Source organism: Spermophilus citellus, assembly GCF_964194105.1.
Source record: "Spermophilus citellus genome assembly, chromosome: 18".
Lineage (NCBI taxonomy): Eukaryota > Metazoa > Chordata > Mammalia > Rodentia > Sciuridae > Spermophilus > Spermophilus citellus.
The window spans coordinates 43,605,122-43,628,914 of NC_138200.1; the positions used below are offsets into that span (position 1 = coordinate 43,605,122).

The following is a 23,793-nucleotide window of genomic DNA, read 5'->3' on the forward strand; positions in this document are numbered from 1 at the left end:
CCCCTCTTCCATCCATGGCCTCGCCCTCTCCTGGCCTGCCCCCCACCGCTGCACCAGCCTCCCTCCGGAAGCTTGGAATTCTGCTCCTGCTCACTTCTCTCTCCCAGGTCTGTGGCTATCCCCTGAGGGAATGTTAATGTGATTTTAGGTGGAACAGGAGATTAATTTTTTTTTTTGAGGTGCTGGGGATTGAAGCCAGGAGCTTGCACATGCTAGGCAAGTGCTCTCCATCCCCCAGCCAGGAGATTATTTTTTTTTTTAAATTTTAGTATCACAAATAGCACTTCTTTAATAGTGACGGGTGCCCCAGTCATTTCTTGCAGAGATATTGTGTTCTCTTCTGAAAGCAATCATTTTGAAGTCAGTATAAAAGGATCAATCAATGGAGAAGAAAAGATTAGGTACGTATTGGGCAGACTTGATGTTTAGACTTGGAATGGAACTTGTCTGCCTGAAGTGGGGAAGACCCGGCTGGGTTGTCCCTGGGTTTGGGGAGGTGTTTGTCAGCCCCACGAGAGAAGTCCCTTCCCCGGGGGGAAGTTGGCCTCCCTCCTCAGCCAACGGACCCGAGCTGCAGCTGGGTTATTTATTTCCCTGAAAATGTTATCAATGCACTGCAAACGTGTGGTTTAAAATTATGGTAGTTGCCCAGGGTGGAAGTGGGTGGGAGGCTGCAACCGGGAACAAAGGAACTTTCTAGAAAAAGGACGTGTTCTGTATCATGATTGGGGTGTTATGAGAGTAGACTCACTTGTCAAGTTATCAACCTGTGTCTGTGAAATGTGGAAAGCTGAATTGTGAGTAAGCAAAGCTGATCTGAAAAGAAAGTCAAATCCAAAGGCACCATCCATCAGTAGCAGTGGGTGCTGGGCCCCGAGTTCTGCCTCACGGTGGTAAATGCCAGCTCTCATTCAGCTGTCATCTCAGCGGCTGTCAAAGCCAACATTGAGAGCTCTGCCAGATGCATGCGGCAAAGAGAAATCCCATCAGACTGGACAGGGTGGATCCATCTGTGAATGATGCTGGGCCAACTGGCTGGTTGTTCATTTAGAAGCAAATGAGAAAGTGAGATCCCTACCACACACACACACAAGCACTTCAGGCAGACTAAAGACGGAGGGACTGAATGTCACAAAAACTATGCAAGTATTAAAGGAAAATATAGGAGAATCTAAAATAAATTCCAGCCAAAGTAAGTCCTTTAAAGTAAGACATGAAAACCGGAAGGGGCTATTATATTTGACTCTATACTAATGTAAAAATCTTCCATGACCAAAGGCACACCAAGAATTTCACTAAATTGTATAAAGTAGACCGTGGGAAAATATTTGTCTTATATCTCTTAAAGAATTAAGGTTTTTAATAGGCAAGAGGGCCTATAAATTAGTAGAAAAAGTATAAAAAGTCCAATGAAAAATGGGTAAAGGATACACATATTTGTTTTGCAGGAGAAGGAATTAAAATGGATGATGTAGTTGTGGAAAGATGTTTAGTTGCACCTGTAATTAGAGAGAGGCACATAAAAACAATGAGATCACCCCTTACCAGAGGCAAAATTTTTAAAAAATACGTGGATGTTGGGCAATGAGACCTTCCATAGGGTATTGGTGTGGCTCTAGATTGGTACTACTTGTAAAGGTGTACCAATAAAAGGTTTAATTGCACAAATTCTGTACCTACCATCTCTCTCTCTCTCTCTCTCTCTCTCTCTCTCTCTCTGGTACTGGGGATGGAACCCAGGGATGTGCTACCTCTGAGCTACATCTCCAGCCCTTTTTCTTTTATTTTGAGAAAGGGTATCACTGTGTGACTCAGACTGGCCTCCAACTCATAATCCTCCTGCCTCGGCCTCCCAAGTCACTAGGGTTATAGGTTTGTGCTGCTCATTGTGGCACAATCTCTCTTTTAGGAACCTGAAAGCAATAGCTACATGTGTGTCCCCAAATATACATTCATTACTGCAAAATGTAATACACTAAAAATGGAAACTGCCTAACTTTCCTAGATAACTTTACATTCTGTGCAATGGAATTCTTGCATTTTAATTTTTTTAATTCTTTAAGTGTAGATGGACACAATACATTTATTCCATTTATTTATATTATGTGGTGCTGAGGATCAAACCCAGCACCTCACCGGTTAGGCAAGCGCTCTACCACTGAGCCATACCCCAGCCATCTTACATCGTTTTAGAAGAATGGAGTAGCTGGTTGCCAAGGTGTATGCCTGTAATCCCAGCGACTCGGGAGGCTGAGACAGGAGGATCACAAGTTCGAGGCCAACCTCAGCAACTTAGCCAGACCCTGTCCCAAAATAAAGATGAGTGGGAATGTAGCTCAATGGTAAAGCACTCCTGGGTTTAATCCCCAGTATGGGGGGCGGGGAGAATGGAATAGAAATGGAGGTACTGACCTGGAATTATATCTTGGCAAGAGAAAGGAAAGGAAGATGCAAAAACCCTGTATAGCGTACTCATTTTATTTTTGTAAAACAATTCCATTACGTGTTACAGGGTTAATAAAAATTATGTCTCACAGTTACTGTTTATTGTATATGTAAGGAATATGGAATTGTTATTCAACCTGTTTTATAGATGAGGAAGCCGAGGCACAGAGTGCTTCTGTAGCTGTCTAAGGTGGCACAGCCGGTATATTACAGAGCGAGGGTTTGACCCTGGCAACCTGACCCCACAACCCGAGCACTTCACCTTGCACATGGCCTTGTAGTCCCCAAATACCTCTGTCACTGGTGGTGACCTCTCAAATCCACACTGGAGAGGCCAAGTCCCTTTTAAATAAATAACTTCTACTAAACAGACTTTTAAAGACACACATTTCCTGCAAGGCCCCTTCCCGGAGCCACCCCCCGTCTAACAGCTTCATGTGGTGGTTACTTCCAGAGCCACAAATAACAGCCGACCCTGCCATTTCTTGATTTATTAACTTGGGGCATTATCCACTGACTCCTGCAAGCACTCAAAAAAGGAAAACCCAGCTTATCTTCTCCCCTTCTCTTCTCTCTTCCTGTTCTTTTTTTTTTTTTCTTTCTTTTTTTGGTCCTGGGGATTGAATTCAGGGGCACTCCACCACTGAGCCACATCCCCAGCCCTGGTCTCACTGAGTTGCTTAGTGACTCTCTATTGCTGAGGCTGGCTTTGAACTTGCAATCCTCCTGCCTCAGCCTCCGGAGCTGCTGGGATGACAGGCGTCTTTCCTTAATAACAGACTGCTGTACTGGCTGCTGTGGACCCGGGCTGGGCACTCAGCAGCGCTTTTGCCAAAACTAGGCTGGGTGAGGCTCAAGGTCAAAAAAAGACTTGCTCAAGGTCACTGCAAGTTGGTGATGGAGGGAGGGCCTGTCTGTGTGGCTGCGAGGCCAAGCTGTTTCTGTGATGGCCATGGGAGGGACCCTGGTGCACCCCCCCGTCCATGGGGCCTCTCTCAGCTGCACAGGCTCAGCAGGGTTGGGAGTGGCCCTGGCGGAGCACCTGCTGGAGGCTGGGCTGAGGCTTCCTGTTGCCCAGAGGTGGGGGCAGGTGTGTTTGCTGAGCGGCAGGTGCAGCCTCCCAGGTTTGGACAGCCTTTGACCCTCAAGGTCCTCTGCACAACTACCCTCCCAGATCTCTGCCCCTGCAGCCCTGCATCTCCAGGGGGAAGGCTGAGCAGCAGCTGAGGCCTGGGGAGGGCAGGCACCTCATGCCTAGTACCCTTCCATACCCTAGCTCGGGTCCCCTGGTGGGGAGGACTTCATAGACAATAACCAACACCGGGCACCCTCCCAAACCAATTAAATCAGAGATGGCGGTGGGGCATCTTGGGTCTTAGAAGGTGAGGAGTCCAGAGAGGGCAGTGATCTGCCAGTGGTCACACAGCAGCCATGGGATGAGGACATGGACGTGTCCTGAGGACCTCTTCAGCCTCAAGAGAAGCATGCTGAATGGGAGAGCAGACAACAGAAGGAACGCAGCATCTGGGGACAAACCTGGGGCTCACAGGGAGCCCTGGCAGCCAGGGGAGTCCTTGTCCACTGCACAGCAGCCCCTGAGAGGGTCTAGGTGGCACTGTCCCCAAGCCAATAGCACTTTGCTGCTGACGGTGTGTTCCTTGCAGCTGCGTGTGAGGTACGGGGTCCTGTTGGCGTGGGGACTGTCCTAGGCTGTTTTCTCATTAAGCTTCGCGCTCTTCGCTTTCCCTCCCACCTGTGAAGTGGGTCCACGGGCAGGAGTGGCGCTGGGAATTCTGGGTGCTGGCTCAGTGGCGCAGCCCTGGCTGAGCAGGGGCAAGGCCGTGGCTCGACCCCCAGCCCTGCAGAAACAAACACAAATAAGTGATAAATAGAAACCCGGGAAAGGTCCCTCCAAGGGCCACACTCCTTCGCTGCAGGGAAGTCAGCACACAGCGCAAACCACAGGGACCCTCTTCTCAGGGAATGGTCCAGGGTGGGGTGGTGGCTCAGGCCAGCGGGCACCCAATCCCCTTCCCTCTTTCGCTCTTCCACCCCAGGTGGCTTGCACCCTGGGCCATGGTCACCAACACCATGTCCTTGTCCTGGTCAGCAGGCAGGGGGCAGGAAGGGGTGGGCGCGTCTCTTCCTTGGGAGGGTGAATCCCAAAGTTGCTGCCCCTGCTCCCTGCCACTGCTGTGCTCCAGGACTTGGCCACAGCCGTACTTGGCTGTGAGGGAAGCTAGTGGATAGGGTTTCTGTCCTGGGGCCACCAGCCCCAATACAATTAGAGCTTCTGTCCCTATAGAGGGGCAAGTGGACACGGCGGAGCACCTGCGGCCTTCGACAGAGTCCCATGGCCGCTCTCTGACCGGAGACAGGCTTCATTTGATTCCCAGCTTTTGACAATGAGGAGTTTCCATAAGGATGGCACTGCTGGCTGACCTTGAAAGCTCCGGATCAGGCCACACTGGACACTCCCTTAAGGGACTTCACTAAGCGGGTGGGCCCTCCCTCCCGTGCACCCTGGCCCCCCAGGCCCTTGACCTCCTCACCTCCCCTGGCCCTTGCTGGCCCCACTCCCAGCCCCGTGGCCACTGCCATCTGCAGCTCCCCTGCAGCACAGCCACCAGCTCCTGAGACCAGGAAACTGAGGCCGGAGAAGCTGGAGCTGCCCTCGGTGGCCCAGGGAGCTGGGCAGAGTCCAGACCCCAGCTCCAGCCTCCAAACCCAGCTCCAGTGTCCTTTCTGCCAGGCTGGCCACCTGAGGACTGGCCAGGGGTACAGAGGACAGAAGGGAGGAGGCCCTTTAGTGAAGTCACCAGATGCCAGAGGCTGATGGCCCTGGGGTCACCTTGGCCACTTTCTGGGGCAAGTAAACCTTAGCTCTCTGACATTTGTTCTTTTAAAATTTTTATTAATTGAAAATTGTTTTTCTTTTTCTGTTATAAGATGGGATAACCATAGACCCCACCACCTGCAAGTCACAGAGGGTTAAAGGACAGGGTGGTGCCTTCTTAAATGCTGTCCCTGGCACCTCTCTGGCCTCTCCCTGTCCTAGATGGACTCATTATTGGGATGGGACCGGGGACAGTGGAAACTCAGGGGGCCTTATTCCCACCAACTGGGGCGGGGTGCAGCTGCCTCTTCTGTGTCGTGGGGCAGAGTTTCCCCCCTTTGGGGCCAAGGTACCAGGCTGCTCCACGGCAGGGATAGAATCGGTGTCAGGCGTGGAGGAGGGGTCTGTGCTGGGCTGCCCTGGGGACCCAGACACCCTCTCTGACTTAGCCACACTCACCCACCTCCTGTTTCCTCAGCTGTCGGGGCTGTGCCCTTGGGGAGGCCCCGCCACCTCTGCAGTCAGCTGTTCTGAGAATGCATCTCCGAGGTGAGATGCTTCAGAGCTGGCAGCAGCGGCCAGACACAGCCTCCATGTGCCCCCATGGACCCCACTGCAGTCCCCAATGTGGTTTCTGGCTCTATTTATACACCACGGTGGACCTAGATACTCATGGTTTTTGTTTTGTTTTGACTGCGCACACGGTATTGGAACAGCCGCAGAGGAAATAATTCTGTAGCAGAAAAAGATAAAGAAGCACCCACAATTCTACCTCCCGACAGCATCGCCCCAGGGTTTGGAACAAGTGGGGACACTGTGCTCCTCCAGGTCGACCTCAAACTCCACAACCACCCCACGGAGAAGGGACATGTCACAATGGGTAAACCGAGGCAGGGTGGTGGGTCACCTCCTCAAGGTCAGGGGTGGCAGTTAGGACTTGAACCCACTCCAGGGTCCTCTCTCACCCTCTTGGGACTGCCGCTCCTTGCCACCTGTCCCCAACCTCGCCAACATGAGGCTTGACCAGATGTGCAAATCTGACACCATCCCTCCCGCCATGCCACGCGGAGCTTGTCCAAGCAGCCCCCAGGTACCAGCCCTGCCTCGGAGCAGGGACAGATCCCCGAGGCTGACAGAGACGCCGCCTTCATTTTCTGCTTATTTTTACTGATTTTAGCATCATGAGCTCTTTCTTTTTGTCGTGAGCACATACGAGGTGGGGTGACCAACTGTCCCAGTTTGTCCAAGTCTAAGGGGTTTCCTGAAAGGCAGAACTTTTATTGCTAAGGCATGGACAGTCCCAGGCAAAGTGAGACAGCTGGTCACCCTAGAGGGACAGACCAGGCTGCGATTTCTGAGCTTCTTCCTGGCACTGGGCAGCTGGACTGTCCCCAGAGCAGCCTTTTCTTCAGGGCCCTTCCTGAGAGGAGGAGACCAGGTTCTTGGGGATCCTTGGAGAAGATGCCCAGGACCTAGCCCAGCTCTCCTGGCCTGTCCACTTCTGAGCCTGAGGAAGTAGGCTGGGGACTTGGGACAGGGCTGAGGGGAGGGCAGGCGCAGTAGTGGGTTGGGGTCTGCTTGTCCTGGCTCACTGGAATGGGGGGGCTCAATTTCTAGACATTTTGTGAGTTGTTTGTTATACACTATTAAGAATTAAATTATAAGTAGGCATGGGGGCACATGCCTATAATCCCAGCGGCATGGGAGGCTGAGGCAGGAGGATCCTGAGTTCAAAGCCAGCCTCAGCAAAAGCGAGGCCCTAAACATCTCAGTGAGACCCTGTCTCTAAAGAAAACAAAAAGGGCTGGGGATGTGGCTCAGTGGTCGAGTGCCCCTGAGTTCCATCCCTGATACCAAAAACCAAAAAGAGTTAAATGATATAAATCCAATTACCAAATTTTGCAACAATTGATTGTCATAGGCTGAATCTTGTCACCCTTTGTCCCAAATCCATTTGTTGAGTCCTAAACCTGGCACCTCAGGGTGTGTCATCGTAGAAACACTAGATAAAGCCAAGCCAGTGAGCATCTGTTCCCAGTTCTGTGTCTGCTGTTTGGTATCTTGAAATTGGCTCTGGTGGGAATGTGTGCACATGGGCATCTGCAAGTGGTGTCAATTCACTGTCTTGCTGGTCATATCGGGAGACTGGAGCAAGTGGCGGAGAAGATGTCAACAGCACGTTTAACCCAGGTACCAGGTCTGTGGTCATCGCATCACGAGTAACTCACCAAAAAACGGAACTTGAGGATCCAATTCAGCCAAGTTTTTCAGTATTTTGAATTTTGTTCCCAGTTCAGCAAAACATTATGCACATGACTATAAACGAAGTTTCCACATAGATCCTCCCTGTTTCATCTTACCTGGTCAAAGGACCTGGAAACATCAACAGGCACATCCGAACAACACACAGAGAGCCTGCTGTTAGCATCCACCAGCACACCACTGGGAAGGGCGGGGGGGTGAGGTCCACTGTGGCCTGGCTGTCCAAGGCTGCAGAGGCCTGGTGGGCGGGTAGGGTCAGGCTGCCCGCCAGCGGAGGGAGGCCTGCTTTCTAGATGCTCAGGGAGGACTAGCATCCTGTCTGCCCTGGGATGAGGGTGGACAGCTCCTCTACCCTCTGTCCTAGGGTGGTTGCTTCTGCCAGGCTCTGACTATTAGGACCCTGTGGTGAGGTGTCAGCAGCCAGGATGCAGGAGGGCTATTCTCCAGTTCTGACCCAGGCTGGGTCCTCCAGCTGCTCTCCTTGAGAATAAATCGATCCCCTCAACACCTGCTTAAACCCACCTTCTCTGGGAGTACAGTGCACGTGTTCCTCCTCCGTGGTGTTCTGTGCCCAGGTGCGCTCTCCCCAAGGCTGGACCCTCCCTACCCACCAGCACCTTATTACAAAAGTCACCTCCTCCACGAGGCCTCCCTGATTGCCTGGCTACAGTGGGTTCCCCGTGTCACGCTTTCTTCGTGGCCTAGGCTGCCGTGTTCTGGTCCCCGCCTCTGCCCCACAGTCTCGGTGTTTGGTTTTCACCTGCTTCCTGTGTTTAGTCCGCTGGTGGGTGCTGACTCCGAGGGGGCCTGGTGAGGCCCAGATAAGATGCCCTGAGGCTGGAAATGCCCCATAGGTGGTGACTCAGTGGCCTCAATCTTGATCCCCAAAGGACTCAGTCAACCTGAGGTTTGGGCAAACCTGGAGAGCAAACCCGACACCGCTCACAGAGAGCTCCTGAGTTGCACGGAACACCAAGGATGTGGCCTGGTGTTACTGACTCACGGTGGCCTGGGGGCCTGGCTCTTGGTTGCCCTCAGTTTCCTCATCTGTAAAATGGCAGCAGCCCTTGCTCAGAGCCACTGGGGCAGTCAAGTGAGCCTTCTTCTAACACGGTGCATTTCCGGGGGCTCCTGCCCCTGCCCCAAAGGTCCTCATGAGATCCACTTGAAAGCACCTCAGCAGGGTCCTTTCATTGTCCCCGTTTCACAGATGAGGGATTCTGAGGCTCTGAGAAGGACCCTGACCTGCTCAGCATCCCACCGGGTCTCTTGGCCCCAGACAGAGCACAGACGGGTGGCTACCCTTGGCAGAACCTGGAAGGCTGGACTTGAACTTGACCCAAGGATGCAGAGTGGGGCGTGAACTCACCGTAACTTTAACAAGGGCAAGGTCATGCTCAGGGCTCCCCCCAACCCGTTTCCTTCATTTTATTTGATGTTTTGGGGGTGCTGGGGATTGAACCCAGGTCCTTGTGCATGCGAGGCCAGTGTTCTACCACTGAGCTGCGTCCCCCGCCTTTTCATTTTGAGACAGGGTCTTGCGTAGGTGGCACTTGGGATCCTCCAGGCTCAGCTTCCCGGGTCACTGGGATGCAGGTGCTGCCTTCATTTGAGAGCACAGTGGGGCTGTGCGGCTGGCCACAGGGCTCCATCCCAGAGCCATCGGCTTGGACATCGCATCTGGCCGTGGAGACCACCTTCTTCCAGAAGTTGCCAAAAGGGAGGAGGGTTTTCCTGCTGTCCTAATGGGAGAGCAGAGGCCATCTCCATTCAACAGGGAGGCCATGCCGAGGACAGGAGGGAGGCACGTCAACCTCTTCCCATAGGATCCTCCCAGCAGGCAGGGGTGGGCTTCCACAGTGTGCAGACAGGACGGCCAAGGCCAAGGCGAAGGGGTGACTGACCAGCAGGTGCAGCCGGGGACCCCAGGCAGCCTGCTCTCCCCGCCCCACGGCACCTCTGCCGTCTACCTGGGAAGTTCGTCCTGGAACGTAGTCGTTACTGGGCAAATATTAGTTCAGGGCATGAATGCAGGAACTAGGAAAACAGTGGCCCAGGTCAATTAACCGGTGAATAGACAGCCATCTTGGAGATGGCTCAGCCCTCCCCACAGAGGACCTGTAGTGCCCCAGCTCAGCACCTCCTTGGCTTCCCTCAGGGACGGGGAGCTCACCCCCTGACCTTGGGGGCCTTGCCAGTTCTCTGAGGGATACAGAAGCTGAGCCTGGCTCTGGGGGGACACAGGATGCCAGAGCTGGGGTTTTCTGAGGCTCTCCAGGGAAGGCTTCTGATTCCCTGAGGTTCCCCCATGAGTGGCAGGGGGAGGCAGGGCAGGAGGAGGCAGGGCAGGGGGAGGCAGGGCTTACCCAGGGTCCGGGGCGAGTTCCAGAAGGCAGACTGCGTGGGCGTGACCTCAGTCCCACTCCTTAACCCCTCTGCCCCTTGTCTGTAAATTCACAGCACAAAGTGCTTCCTGCCTTGTAAGAAGTCAGTGGTCTAATCCACAAAATGGGTTCAGCCCAGGCCTGGCTGGAGATCTGTAGCTACGGGGATCTGTTCTGTGGCTGTCAGGTGAGAGTGGGAGCCTTCCTTCCAGGGGATAGACTGGGGAGGTCCTAGAGACAAACCCCGACCCTCTCAAATGCTCCTCGGGCACCTGCTGTTGGCAGGGCATGCCAAACGGACTCCCTTTGCCTCTGGAGGCCAAGCAGGGCAAAGTTAGTTGTCCTCATTTAATAGATGACTTGAGGCACAGAGAGGTTAAGCAACTTCCCCAGCAAAAGAGGGCCCACGCCTGGGGCTCCAGCCCTAACCCCTGCTTCCTGAGTGACAGTTTGGGGATTGCATGACGGCCAGGGGCCTCAAGGGCAGGGTGGTGTGGCTCTGTAGCATGGCTGCCAAAAGCCAGGAGTCACCAGTGGGTATATAGGAAGTCACTCTGTGTCCTCATCCGGGTGGGTGGCATCTCTGGGGCCGTGGGAAACTTGGGGCCTAGGAATCAAGCTCTCTTCCTGGTCCCTCCCAGATGCTCCTGAGGTCCCCATCTGTGCTAGGTGGGAGGGACCCGGCTTCCTGCTGGGCTGGGGCTGCCTCTGTCAGGACTCTGCCCCTTTCCTTGTGTTATTTCGCCCACGGTTCTTACCATAGTCTGGAGAGATGTCATATTGATTTGCTTATTAATAATTAATTTATCGTCTGTCTTTCTGCAGCTCAAGAGGAGAGAGATCCTTGTCGGGTGCACGCACAGGGCCTGGCTTGCAGTAGGTCCTCAACAAGCATGTGCTAGGGGTCTCACTGCCTCCACCCACCCATCCAGCCTCTTCCCCATTTCCTTCTTCACCCAGCGGTCACTGCCCCTCCGCTGGACCAGGCCGTGCACTATGGCTTGGTGTGGTGATCCGGCAGGACACACAGACCAGGAAAGAAAGAATCCTGACACAGGGGAATGCATTCCAGGTGGCTGTGGGGGGCCGATGAGGCAGGGGAGGTGAGGAAAGGTTCTGGAGGTGCACTCAGGTCCCCTCGGGGACCTGGCCCAGGGGGAGCCTGATACTGACTTTGAGGAATGAATCACACGGAAGAAGAATGGCTTCCAGGCTCAGCAGCGGGTCCCCACTGTGGGGGTGGGGTGGGAATCTGAAGGTGCCTCTAGGGGAAGGGGTCTGGCCGTGAGAACTTTGAAAAACTGCTGCCCCAATTGCTGGCCAGACGTGGGGCCTGGGGTGCAGCAGAGCAGGGGGTGAATGGACCAGGGATGGCACCTGTCTGTTCCCTTTCCCCAGCAGCCTCTCAGGGTACCTGGGGCAGCTGCCACCAACCTCTCCTCAGGAAGAGGCTCCTGTCCCCGCCCCATCGGACTTTGCCTTCATGTCCCCCAGAAGGCTGGACATTTTGAGAGCAGGATCCCCCCACCTGCACCCCACCCTGGCCTGGCCTCCAGGCAGCTGCTGGTTGTGGCTGGGTTTTATACTAGGGAGGTGGGGCTGGGCCCCCATTCAGGTGGGGTCCTAGATCTGGGAGAAGGAGAAAGAACCTTGTGGGGGGGGCGTGGCCGATTGCTGACTGGCAGGCCTGGGGGCGTGGCCGACTGCAGACGGGCAGCCCCCGGGCTGCAAGCTTCTGAGATGCCCAGATAACCGGTGACCCTGAGCCTGTCCAGGAGGAGCTTGCGCTTCCGTGGGTTGAATTGTCCAAAATCCATGGAGGGCTGAGGTCATGGGTGGGAGGATTCAGTCCCCAAAGTGCCAGACCAGTCCTGCAGGGGAAGGCAGGGTGGCAGGTAGCAGTGCCCCAAGGCATGGGGCAGCCGGAAGTGAGGTAGCCGGCCAGGCAGGTAGAGCCCTCCTCACCTGGGCCCGAGACTTGCCTGCCAGTCTGGACAAGCTCAGACTGGGCGCCTGGCTGGAGGTGGAGGAAGGAGGAGGCGCAGTCAGTCGCAGAGGCCCTGTCTACACTTGGAGGTGAGAGGCTGCGCTCCGGGTGGGGGCAGGGGCTCAGGTCAGCAGGTGCAGCTGCCAGCCTGGCCCACTTGACTTTGACTATCCCTGGGGTCCGGGCAACCCCCTGAGGGGCCTGGTCTGGTCAGGGCTCTGGGATCCACAAGGGGAGGGACTGAATGGGAGGCCTGGCCTCTCTGGGGTTAACCCTGCTGCTCGGTGGGGGCTGGGCGCGCTCACGTGGTGGTCATCCTGGCATGGGACCCTGGAGGGCTTGAGGTGTGTTCCTGCTCAGAGGAGGAGGTGAGGGCAAAAGTCTGGCCCCTGGCACATGGGCAGGGGGGATGGGAGGTCTGGACCCTCCGGCCCGTGTCTCCCCCGCGCCCGGAGTCTGTTTTCTCCTGGGATCCTCTGGGGAACCGGTTAGGGAGCAGGTTGCCTGCGGCCCTTGACTTTTAACAAGGAGGAAGGAGGGGGTGGGATGGCTTCCAGGAGTAGGGAGAGAGCCCAGGCCTGGGTGCTCCTGCTGCAGCCCACTGCTCTGCTGTGCCACCCCCTCCCCAGCAGTCCCTGCGGACTGGGCCCTGTGCTGGGTGTCCCTAATGGTGGACTGGGGACTATGAGGGAGGAAAAGTCGGACCAGTGGTGGCTTCCACCTGGGCCAGGGTGGGGGGCAGGGGCTGAAGCAGTAGTGCCCCGCCCCCCCGCAGCCCTGACTCATGGACCTGCTCCCAGCCAGGCCAGGTGGGTGGCTGAGCCGAGTCCCAGCCCCGCCTCTACCAACTTGGCTCCCTGGGGTGTGTGGGCAGCCAATGGGCCCCCCGCATCCTGCTGCTAATGAGCAGCTGTCATCGCTGCTCCATTACACCTCCGGAGCCAGCTGCGCCCCGGCACTTAGGGGGAGACCCTGGGGGCTCCCCGGCTGCCTGGCTGGCATTGGTTCTGGGAGGTATGGGGGGTCTCCTGGGGCTCGGGGGCTGGGCGCTCCATGGGATTTCCACAGACAGTTTCAATTCCAGCTCTTTGTTTTACCAAGAGAAGAGGGGTAGCCCGGGCTTCCAGCTGAGGACACGGAGTTGCCATGTGGACAACTTCCCGGGGGTCTCCTATAGCCAGGACCTTACCATGTGCCAATCACGAGTGTGTGTAGAGGGGCTGGGGGTGGAAGTGGGCATGGAGGGAGATCAAGGCAGAGATTCTGGACCCTGGGGACTCTGGCAGTGAGATGGCACGTTGTTCTCTTTGAGATGGAGCCTTTTTTTTTTTAATATTTATTTTTTAGGTGTAGATGGACACAATACAATGCCTTTATTTTTATGTGGTGCTGAGGATCGAACCCGGGTCCCGCCCATGCTAGGCAAGCGCTCTACGGCTGGGCCACAATCCCAGCCCCTAGGATGGGCCTCTTATGGAGGAGTTTGAGTCTCTTCTGTTCCTGACCATGTTGGGGAGGGGTGTGGGAGAGGTGGGAGAGTGACAGGTCACTGTTGTACTTCTCAGAGGTCCTGGCTGTAGGCATCTGTCCCCATTTTAAAACTGAGATTACAGAAACACGTCCAGTTGGGACAATCTGAGGCCAGAGTCCATGGCTGGTGTTTGGATACCGTGGGGGCAGTGCTGGGGAATCCTGATGAGGAGCCACGTGGATCCCCCCAGTCATAGGGACTTCCACAGTCATGGCTTCCTCCCTGCAAGATGCCAGGCAGGGGTCCTCCTGGGAGCCATGCCCACAGTAGGGGCTGCACTTTGGGTCCCAGGGGCAGAGTAGGAAGCACCATCCTGACCACCTCCCCTCAGTGCACTGAGCTGCAGAGGGGACCCTGACATCCAGAGGTGGGTGGCGTCTCCCTGGAGGACCCCAGGCCTTTGCACACCCAGCCCTGCACACCATCTTTGCGCATGGGAAGAGGGGCCCAGGCCGGTAGGCACATGACGGGGGTGAGGAGAGGGCTTGTTTGGGATCACCTGCTTTGGCCCTGGGCTTAGGGATTTTTGGAGGCTGAGAGGCAGGGGCATGGCCAGAATGACCTTCCAGGCCTGTTCTAGCTGGATCCAACCTCCTGCCAAGTGCTGTTAGGGGGCTGAGGGTCAGACATTGTGTCATGCCTAGGAGGAGCAGGCCATGGCCCCGTCTACCTTCTGTCTGGGGCAGCTAGGCACCCAAGCACCCAGGCGTGCCCACCTCCTGGGGAGGTCAGTGGGGGTGGGGCAGCCCTCGGAGGCCCAGCCAGGCTGAACTCAGTCTAAGCAACTGTGTTCTGGAATGGCCCCTCCCAGCAGGGCTTGACCGTGGGGGAGAAAGTGTGTCCCTCTGCTTCTGTGTGCACCAGGTTCAAGGTTAATTCTTATTGGCAGGTGGTCAAGGCGCCCCTGGGACCAGGAAGAGGTACTGGGGGCGAGGGAAGCAGGCCTTGAGGTCAGATCCCGGCTCCAGTCCTCCAAGACCTTGGGCTGGCTTCTCTCCCTCTCTGAGCCTGAGTTTCTCCCCCGGCAAATGGAGCTGGGCCTCCTCAGCAGGTCAGCGGGAGAGAGTGCAAGTCCCTTTCCCGGCCCAGGACAGGAGTGCAATGGGGTCCCTGGGCTCCCTGGAACTTTTAGGGGCAGGGGTGGAGACAGGACTGTGCTGTGACCAGGTGTGGACAAGGGCCCTCTGGCTTTGGGGAAGTGCCTCTTGCCTGAGTCCCTGTGTTTTGAAACCTGATGCAGGTAAATGTGGGCGGGGCAGCTGGCTAGCTGCACTCTGATTAGCCAGTGTGCTGGAGTGGCCCTGGAGCTCCAAATAAGGTCTCTTCAGAAGACAGTCTGGACCCGGGCAAAGTCCCCCTGGTTGCCATGCCTTTCATTCCATCACTTGAGCTGGCATGGACTCCTTGCACCCCAAGCCTGGGCTTGAATCTCCACTAACCTGGGCACAGGGTGGCTCTGGCTCTCCACAGCTGGGTGTCCCAGGCGACCTGCTCCACCACCCTCTGCTGGGGAGTGGGGGATGGGCCATGGGTGGGGTAGGTAGGCCCAGGACACACAGGGTGCTTTGTGAGGGTGGCTGAGTCACATGGGCATTGCCATCGCTGCTGGTCCCTGGGGCGGGCGTGACGGAGATGGCGTTATCACAGGGCTGCGGCGGCCCCCACGCTCCTGGCCTGGAGGCTTTCCCATGGGAACAGACGAGCAGGGAGGTGGCTAGAGCCAGTCTGGGTCCCAGGCTGATCGCTGCGTGGTGCAGGGAGGTCCTCTCTCAGAGTCCCTCACTGTTCTGTAGCTCTGATCATCACTATTTTGTGGCGGAGGTACCGGATGCTCTGCCAATGGTGGAGTGCAGGTCTGTGACACTTGTGCTGACTAGGATGCTAATGACATGGGCCAACGTGTCTCGAAACCTGCTGGGTGCCAGGCAGGGAGCTCAAGGATCCCCAAGGTCATTCAGCTTTCGAGAGGAGAAGCCTGGGCTTGAGCTCCTCTGGTCTGATAAAGCCCACTTCCGAGCAAGTGGTGCTGCCCAGGACCCTCTGCAGGGGTGGGCAAGGTGGCTCAAATGTACCTTGGCAGGAGACCTCTTACAACCCTGCCACATCTCCTCACCCAGCCTCTGCTCCGGCCTTAGTCACAGTCGGTGGCCAGGGTCACCCTACCTCTCCTTCTGTCCTGGGGTCCACCTCCCCGCCCTCCCTGGGAGCCCATCTCTGTCACCTTTGCAGGCTGCTCTGAGCAGTGGCTCCCTGGCGGGCCTCATCCAGGTGCCCATTCTGCGCAGGCCGAGGCGTGCCCTTTACCCGTGTGGACTCGTGTGGGGGGGCATGAGGTGGCTCTGCTTTTGTCCTCTCTTGACAAATGAGGGCTGGGTGGGGACAGAGACGCTTGCCCAGGTCCCCAGCTGGCAGAGCGGAGCGGAAGCCAGCTCCCTCACTGCCCCTCTCCTCCGTCTCTAAGAGGAAGGGGCCCCTTGGGCTTTCTGGGCCTCCTGCCCTACCCCTGACCTCTGTCCCCAGCCAGCAATGCCCATGCCCTTCCCTGGGCCGGTGGAACCCTTAGTTTGTCACCGCTGAGCCCCAGCAAGGCGTTTCCAGCTGGGGTACACATGACACCCCACATGCTGCAGGTCACGCTCATTCCAGGTGCCCACGGGCAGCTCCTCCCGTGCCTGCTCCCTTCCCGCACCCCGAAGCTTCAGGGAAGCGTCTGACATCTTCTCCCCTCTCCCTCAGGCCCGCTGTCCTGGGTGGGCCGCTTCTGGTCTCCTGGACCCGAGTCCCCCTCCCACCCTTCCCTCTGGCTCCATCTTCTTCAAGGCCCCAGCTGGGCCTGGGCTCCGCCCCCAACCAAGGCTGGTACTGGCCCCTAGAGTCGAGGCTAGGGCTTCTCGTGCTTCACCAGGTACCGGAACCCACCTGGGCGTCTTGTTAAACTGCGGGTTCTGACTCAGCAGATCTGGGGCACCCGGAGACCCTAACAAGCTCTCTGGCTCTGCTCTGGGTCTGCGCACCACACTTTGAGTGCTGATCAGACACCTTCTATGGCTCCCCAGTGCCCAAACTCCATGCTTTCCAAGACTTCCAGAATCTGCCCCCTCCTGCCACAACAGAGTCCCCTTCTTTCCCCCGCGGCTCCTCTTCTACCTCTTGACTCCTGTTGATCTGATCGCTCTACCTGGGATGCCCTTCCTGCTACTCTGGTTTTCAAAGTCCTCTTCGCCTCCTTTAAGAGCCTGCAGGGGCTCCGGGGCCAGTCCCCTGCTTCAGATCCTGGATCTCTGTTACTGAAGGCGTGGGCAAGCCACCTGCCCTGACTGTGCCTCGGGCTGCTTTCTATAAAGTGGGGCTAGCAACTGTCATGAAGGGCAAAGAGATGGTGAATATAAATTGTGTACCCAGGACCTACACCTGCTAGGTGGTTGGGTGAAGCCACACAGCTAGAGGCCCAGATATGTGCCCACTGTGTGGCCTTGGCTGAGTTACTGCCTGTCTCTGGCCATCTCATTCCACATACTAGTGATGCCCCGTCACAGGGTTGCAGTGATGATGTAGGAGTGACCCAAATACTTACGGCACGGGAGGTTCCTACTCATCCTGTTACCAGAACCAATAATAGAATCATTGAATCATTTATTTGGATTCTCCACTTTGACTTGCAGAACCTTCTAGGGATCTTCTGGAGCTAATAACTGGCTCCTAGGTTCCATAGATGAGAGCTAGGCTCACGACCCTGGCCAAGCTACAAGCTGGGGCCAGAGCCCGGAGCCTGGCACAGTGCCCAGCACAAAGTAGGTCTGAGAAGCCGGATGGTAGGAGGGGCAGGCAGAGACCTGGTCCTCTCCTATGTGGTCAGTGGCAGCTGTCCCAGGCTCTGGGGCCCATGGGCACCGAGAGGGGAGCCTTCAGCTCTCCCTCTGAGCCTGCTGGCCAGTGCTCTCTGTGGGCAGGTGGGACGCAGCTGTGCTGCTGGCCTAGAGCCTCTGCCACCTGCTGCCTGGGCCCTGAACAACTAACCACGGGGAAATTGAGGCTCAGAGGTGGCGACTTGCCCAGAGACCTGGCATGTCAGGGACTTTTGTCCTTCTCTGAGTAACTCATTCTTGTCCTCTTGTTTGCTGTGCCCCCACCCTACTGTGGACTTGCCTCTCCTGCCCTGGTAATAAGGCCATGCCCGTGGAGGCCCTGGGTGGGAATAGCAGGCCGACCAGGGCCAAGTGCCCACTACGGCATCGGGCAGGCATCTCCCACAGCCTGGCCAGCGGGGCTCTGACTTGGAGGAACATAGAATGGTCTTCTGGAAGGTCTGGCCTGTGGCTCCCTGCACCCCACCAGGCAGCTTGGTTTTGAGCAGGCAGGTGGGGGAGTGGCTTCCAGCCGTCCCCGGCTGCCTGAAAGGCTTTCACTGTGTCACATGTGGGTGCAGGGGGAGTTTTCCCAGGACCCCTCTCTAGGATGCAGAGAGACCCCTACCAGAGAGAAGGGACCTCAAGTTTCCCCAGGGGGTCGAGGCCCCATGCCGGAGGCCCAGGGAGGCTGGCTTACGAGTGGCTAGGAGGACTGGCTGGAGAGCCGGGCTACTGGCTCCCACCCAACCCCGCCACTCCCCAGCTGCGTGCCCTTGGACAGTGAGCTCTCCTGGGTGAGCTTCGAGTCCCTTCTGCTTCATCACTGTCCTGGGGAATATTTGTTGACAGCTCATTGAGTGTCAGGTGGGTACCCTGAAGACAGCAGGAGGAAGGTTCTAGAAGGCAGTAGGGCTCCGTAAAGGGAGTATTTATTTTTCTTCTTATTGGCCCTGTGTGGCTGCCCTTGCCCTGTAGGTGAAACCCTCACGCACTGGTGACTTGGAATCCTTCATCCACACTGTACTGATGGAGGCGGACGGGGTCCCCACTCTGTAGGGCACATGGTCATTTGAAGCTACCCCAAGGTTCTAGAGGGGCTCAGGACCCCAGAGCAGGAGGGAGCGGCCAACAGAGACGGTGGCCAGAGGGGCAGGGGTGCTGGTCACTTCTAGATTCCTCTTTCCGACCATTTGGAGGCACTGGGATGGACTCTTCCCGGAGCCACCGTCTCCCCTCTGCTGGGCAGACAGACTGAAGAGGCCATTCCTAAAGGCCCCGGGGTCTTAGGATCTCAGAGCCCCAGAGCTGTGGGTCCCTGGGAGCCTGCTGTGTGCTCCTCTGCTGAGAAGACGCACGGAGGCCCGGAGAGGCCGTGAGGTCAGCGGCCAGCGGTGTGTGGCCCTGTGCCAGGTGCCTGAGTCCTGCCTTCCTCCTGGCCTGCCTTCCGCTCTGCCGGTCAGCGCCGGCCCCCGCCTGCTGCCAAGGAGGCTGGACTCGTCCTCAGGAAGGGGCAGTGGTCACCAGGGCCCGGGGGAGGGGGCAGCATCCGAGTGGCCTGTTGCCGCGGCAACCCTCTCCCTGCGGGAAGTCGGGGAGAATGGGATGATAGGTGCAGGGTGGGGAGGCAGAGGTACCCCGGCCCACGACCCCACTGAAGCCTGGCATCCACTCCTGGGTGCTGGGGGGGCGCGGAGGCCCCCTGCCAGGTGCTGAGTCATGGGCATCCCCCAGGGCCACTGCCTCCCTCCCTCAGCCTCTCCTCCTGCCTCCTCTGAGACACCCGTGACTCACACAGTCATCTCGGGAGGAGGAGCCCGGGAGGCTGGAGGGGGTGTCCCCAGCCCCTTCCCTGGCTCCACCGGCTGCTGCCACCGGAGAGGGGCCGGCGCCTCCCCTGCTCACTCCCCAGCCCGCGGCTTGGCAGGCGGCAGGACCCGGGCGCCAGGTGGAACCTCTGGGGTAGATCCTGAAAGGGGGTCCTCTAAAGGACCCTCCACCTGGCACCAGGTACCCACCAAGGGCTCCGGCAGGTGGGAGGCAGGGGAGGGCCGTGTGCTGGGGCTGGTGAGGGGTGGGGCAGGGGCGGGGACAGGACTGGGGGGTCTTGGTCTAGCCCAGAGGAGCCTGGCTGTGCTCGACCCCCAGTGTGTGTGTGTGTGGGGGGGCATGAAAAGGCGCTGCCTGCGGGGGGGGAGGGCACCCAGGAGGAGTGGGACACTCAGAGCCACTGGGAGCGGGGGAACAGCAAGTGGACTCTCCAGGGTCCAGCAGGCCCTCTGCCCTCTGTGCCTGGAGGGCACTGCTCCCATTGCACAGACGGGAGAACCGAGGCTCTGAGAGAGCAGGTGGCTGGCTCAAGGTCACACAGCAAGTGCAGGGATGGGGAGCCAGGAGCCAGGTGCCGGGAGGAGAGGGTGCTTGAGGGGCCAGTCATGGAGATCCTCGGGGTACTCTCCCCTCTAGCTGTCCTGGTGTCTGGGCCCCGAGTAAGCCAGCTTTTTGTCACTCAAGTGGGCAGGCATGGTCCTGGCTGTGGGCTTGGGTATGAGTCCTGGGAACCGGGCAGCCGGGTGGGGAAGCCGTGGAGGCTGGAGAGTTCCTTACCGCCAACCACCCAGCCCGGCGCCCAGCTGCTGGGGACCGCTTCCTCCCCGAGCCCCACGGGCAGGACACGGAAGGCTCCGGTCCTCTCTCTAACCAGCCGCCCTTGTGTGGGGCTGGGTTGGGGTCCCCCAGGGCCCTCTCTTGACTGAAGGGGTGCGACTGGGTCCCTGTCACCCCCTGCCCCACCTGGAGCAGCTGTGGCCTGAGGTAGGTGGGGTGGGTAGGAATAGCCTTAACACCCACTTCAGAAGCCATGGAAGTTGTTTGTGTGAACATTTATTGAGTGCCTTCTGTGTGCGCTGGGCTATCCTGGGGACACGGGGGTAGATGAGGCAAAGAAGGTCTCTTGGAACTCCTGGGCCGCCCAGCCCTGCTCCTCCACAGGTCCCCGAGGGCAGAGGGTTGGTTCTTGGGGTCCTGGACTGGGAGGAGCAGCGGTGCTGGTCAGTGGGAGCCGCATGCTGCAGGGGTCTCGAGCCCAGGCCAGCAGTCCTGTGGGTGGCTGTCCCTTCCCTGCCTGACCTGACCTCCTGTGCAGCAGGGACCCAGGGGCCTGGGATGTAGCTTCACCTTGGTCTAAACACCACCGTGGACACCTTTCCTACTGGTCCCCTGGGCTTGGTGGCCCTAGCTACTAAGGGGGTATGTGAGGTGACCCGAGGTGTCCTGCCCATGGGCCTAGGGTGTGCCTTAGAGCAGGGACAGAAGTCGGGCTCCAGGTTGGTCTGTGTGGGGAACCTGTGTTCTGGGCAGTGGGCAGCCAGGCTGACACGACACCCCCCAGCAGGGTCACAGACAGACAGCGAGGGGGTGAGAGGAGGAGGGAGGCGAGCACCGCGCTCTGGGAAGGCCTGGCTGGGCTCGGGTGCCCGGAGGGGGAGGGCTGGGTAGGGGTGTTCCTGGCAGAGGGACTGGCGTGGAGCAAAAGTTTGGGGAATGAAGAGAGCCAGAGGGTGTGGGGAGGGAGATGGCACTGGAGATCGGGCACGGGCCACTTGAAGGCACTCGCTGCCCGGGTGGCAGGTCCTGATCTGCTCTGCAGGGGAAGGAGGCGGGAGGGCTGGGCAGGGTGGCCGGCAGCTGGGTCAGGGGGGACTGAGGCTGCCATCCAGTGGGATGGGTGACAGGCTTGCCCAGTGGCCTTGGCCTGGCTGTCAGGGTGAGGCTCATGCTGGGGACCGCTTCTTAGCTGAGGGAAAGGGGTGGAGGTGGCCGAGCTGTGGCAGGGTCCACGTATCAAGGGATGGCCCTCTTAGCAGGACCCGGCATGACAGGAGCGGGGAACGGGCAGGGGAAGGAGCCACAGTGGGTGTCACTGTATCCTGGGTGAAAGCCGAGCGTGGGTGCTGGGTGCTGTGCCCATGTCGGGGCTATGGGATGGCTTCCAGGTCGCAGGGGTGCGGGACAGGGTCTTGGGAGGCAGGGAGAAAGCAGTGGGTGGGGAGGGGGCGGGAGGATGGGATAATGTGGCCCCACAGTCCAAGCCCCACGCTGCCTCCTCTTCCCCAACCAGGGCCCTAGGCAGGGTCCCATCCCCCATCCCCATCCTTGGGGTGGCCCTGTGGACCCCGCCTTCTGACTCACAGCAGATGGGGGCATCATGTGAGCAAACCAGCGGCCGAGGGGGAGCAGACTCCAGGGATCTGGCAGATGGCAAGTGGGGGGTGGGGCAGGGCTGGCACAAAGGGGCCTCTCAACAGCGAGGGCGGGCGCTGGCCTCAGCCTCCGGGCCCTGCTCCCCCTGAGGTCAGCTGAGAGCTTGGTGCTGCTCCAGCTCATGCCCCACTGGAGCTCTCGGGGACCCTTGGGAGCCCTGCCCATTCTGGAGCCAGGCCTGGGCTGCCAGAGCCAGGGGCCAAGGGCGAGGGAGGTGCTTGGGACAGGGTCTCTTCTCTGCTGGCCTGTCTTGGCATGGTCTGGGCCCAGACACCTTCCCAGACTCTATGCCCCTAACTCTCCAGGGTTCCCCGGTGCTCAGCCTGGGTGGGAAAGTCCCCAAGTTCCTGTGGCAGCCCCTGCCTGGTGCTGGGCTCTGTACGTGGCACCTGTGCCCTTTTGAGAGGAGGATATTGGGGCAAGGAGGCTTGCCCCGTGAGGGTCGTTGGGGTTGGAGTCTGAGTTCTTAGCTGCTGTGCTCTTCTGTCCCTTTCCTCAGCCAGGCCGGGCACTGTGCTAGGGCCAGACGGTGTGTCCCTGTCTTGAATCCCACTCTGGCCCCTGCCACGCCCCTATTTCTCTTGGGCCTGGGGACCTAGAAAGAGAGCAAAGCCTGGGAGGATCTTGGCTTTGTTCTCTGGGTGTGTGGACGTGGCTGATGCCTCGGTTTCCTCACCTGTAAACTGTAGCTAAGAGCATCCTCTTCAGGGGGCTGCTGTGGTCACTAGGGGCGTTAAGACAGGAAAGTGTTCAGAAGTGTCCCTGGCCTGCAGAAATGATGGCCTTTACCATTCTTCCATTGGACAGATGGGTAAACTGAGGCAAGAGGTGACTTCTAGCCACTCAGAAGCCCTTCTTCCCATGCCCCTTACCTCTGGGAGAGTCGGACACGGGCAGGACTCATCCCCTGTCCCTAGTAGCCTGATCTCTGCTGTGGGAGGGAGGCTGGCGTGGTGCGCTGGGCACCGGGCTCCGTGGCTGGCGCTGGCCTAGGTAGTTTGTGGGTGGACTTGGCGGCTCCGGGCAGCAGAGATAGGAGCCGAGGCCTGAGGAGCTGGCAGAGCTCCCAGCACAGTGCACAGGCCCTGAGGCAGCCGCGGATGGGCTGGGTGACAGGCTACTGTCCAGCCCCGCTCAGCCCCTTGAAGAGCCAGTGGTTCTGCAGGGAATGGCTCCCAGACTCGGGGCCCCTTTAACTCCACAACGAGCCCAGAGGAGCCGTAAGGCCACCTCCACAGCATCTCAGACCCCCTCTCTCCCCGGGCCTCCTCCCCCCCCCCATGGTGTCCCCCTCCTGCACCCTCAGGGCCTCCGAGGGGGAAGGGGAAGGGCGCTGGAGATGCCGGTCTGCATAAACCTCACTTAGAGGTTGACTCAGAACCAGGTTCAAGTCCTTGACCGGTGACTGTGAGCAAGGGGACACTTCCTCGAAGTCACAGTTTCCCAGGCTCAGTGGCGCAGGCCTGTAACCCTGGCAACTCAGGAGGCTGAGGCAGGAGGATCCCAGGTTCAAGGCCAGCCTTAGGAACAATGCAGAGGGCTGGGGTGTGACTTGGTGGTTAAGTGCCCTGGTACCAAAAAAAAAAAAAAAAAAAAAAAAAAGGTACAGCTTCTCTGGGCCTCAGTTTCCCTGCCTGAAAATGGACCTAGCAGCCCCCCGCACCCCAGCAGGGTCGTTGCTGGAACTCAAGGTGACATGGTGCAGAGTGTGAAATTATTATGATATGTGGACTTGGGAGTCTGCATGAGCCTTGCTGAGACTTGCTTTGACTTAGAACCAGGTTTGAGTCCTTGACAGGTGACTGTGAGCAAGGGGTCACTTCCTCAAAGCCTCATCATGAAGGCCGTTCAGCGCAGAGGAAGATCACTGCATCTCTATAAGTGAGACACTGCGGGGATGAACGGGGACAGACCCACATTACGGAGCTTATGCCATTTGGACCTGGACCTCAGCTCAGACCCCTGCTTCTCCAGCTTCCAGCTCAGTGGCCCCCTGGGTGGTTAGGGACGTGACTGGTTCTGTCCCAGTTCTGTGTGAACCTAAACAGGTGTATTGACCTCTCTGTGTTTCACTTTTCCAAGCTTTAAAATTACAATGGTGATTGTGCCTTGAGGGGGTTAAGGCAGCCCCTGGATTTCACGTGTTCAGTATTGTGCCTGGCACACAGTGGAGGCGGTTGTCATTGTCACTGCAGCCTTCCTGCAGGGAGTCCTTCTGGTAGGGAGCAGCAGAGCTTTTA

The 23,793-nt window shown here is 58.0% G+C and overlaps 1 protein-coding gene across 2 annotated transcripts in view; it reads left to right on the forward strand.

The window, feature by feature from the left end:
* The first annotated feature begins 18,825 nt into the window (after window positions 1-18,825).
* Window positions 18,826-23,793, forward strand: part of ADGRG1 (adhesion G protein-coupled receptor G1) — a 30,207-nt gene continuing 25,239 nt past the window's right edge. Inside the window, exon 1 of one of the 2 annotated variants that reach the window (XM_081274964.1) lies at window positions 18,826-19,300. The gene's annotated coding sequence lies outside the window, so the exon portion shown is untranslated. The remainder of the gene's footprint in view (window positions 19,301-23,793) is intronic. The other variant, XM_081274967.1, reaches the window with a different exon arrangement.